The 512-nt window shown below is 42.2% G+C and overlaps 1 gene segment (V, D, J or C); it reads left to right on the top strand.

Moving 5' to 3' along the window:
- Positions 1-512, top strand: part of LOC104981963 — a 916007-nt gene that overhangs the window by 577731 nt on the left and 337764 nt on the right.

The raw sequence follows: 512 nt of genomic DNA on the forward strand, positions 1-512 counted from the left end.
GAAATCTCTCCAGTAAAGATACTATCCAGCTTGGTTGGGTGTCTCAAGAATGTTCAATCTGTCTCACTGTGATGTATCCCAACAGGCAACTGCAAGCACTGGTATCCCATCCTATGAGTGCAGCAAAGTGAAGAGAAAATATTTGCTCAGTGTTTAATATGAATTTGACCACTTACAAAATATTTCTTATGGTTCTGGATGCAAGAAATCTAAAATCCATTTCGCTGTCTACAGCCAAGGTCTTGGCAGGGTTGATTCCTTCCAGATTCTCTGGAAAAGAATCTGTTTCCTTTCCTTTTGTAGCTTCTGGAGGCCACTTGGATCCATGGCTCAAGACCCCTTCTTGAATCACTCCAAATCTTACTTCCACCACCATGGCTCCCTCCTCTCCTGGAGTCAAATATCTTTCTGCCTCTATCCTATAAGGTATAAAGATTTAAAGCACAGAAATCTCAATTAAATAGAGCTGGCAGAAGAATGGGAGTTCTCCTGACCTGTGGACATCACAGAGG

Source organism: Bison bison, unplaced genomic scaffold (assembly GCF_000754665.1).
Source record: "Bison bison bison isolate TAMUID 2011002044 unplaced genomic scaffold, Bison_UMD1.0 scf7180017864526, whole genome shotgun sequence".
NCBI lineage: Eukaryota > Metazoa > Chordata > Mammalia > Artiodactyla > Bovidae > Bison > Bison bison.